Genomic DNA, 659 nt, shown 5'->3' with positions numbered 1-659 from the left:
TGTTCAGGCATTGGAAAACCTTTAAATCGATCATTTCGACTTGAACATTATGATTATGAAAAAAAAAAATTCCAAGCTCTACAAATAGTGTATATTATAACAAATTTTTTACACCGTCCATTTCGCCCTAAAATTAAATGTTCATAGATCCATAATATCTTTGCATTTTTTAAATTTAAAATTTTACTTTTGGTATTGAAAATTGATTTTAAAGCTATCATGGATATTTTCGTTTGCTGGAAGCGCTTTATGGACATGGATTTGAGATGAGGTTTTATTTTGTTTTCATAAAGCTTAAACCTTACAAAAACTTATAAAATATCTTGGTAAATTGCTTTTCATTTCCATAAAAACAAACTTCTTTTTTCATGCGGGTTGGATTTCATTTCTATATATGCGGTCCAGAAAGTATAACGCATCTATCTTAAAGATGGACGCAAGTAGGTGTTCCATTTAAAAAAAATGGAAACTAACGGTCTAAATGTTTTCTTATTAGAATTATTATTTTCAGTTTTGTAAAATTATTTATTTATTCATATTCATGATCTCTATGTTAGAGATTACGTGTCCTTAAAAATAAAGTCTTAAAATCCATCAAAAAATAGATTTATTGAGAAGCCCGCATTTCTACATATGTGGGTTTGGCCGCATAGAAACCT

This window comes from Amborella trichopoda, chromosome 6 (genome assembly GCF_054954075.1).
Source record: "Amborella trichopoda isolate Santa Cruz 75 chromosome 6, AtrichopodaSantaCruz75HAP2 v2.0, whole genome shotgun sequence".
Lineage (NCBI taxonomy): Eukaryota > Viridiplantae > Streptophyta > Magnoliopsida > Amborellales > Amborellaceae > Amborella > Amborella trichopoda.
The sequence above is the reverse complement of the archived record's forward strand: the minus strand, read 5'-3'. Positions refer to the sequence as shown.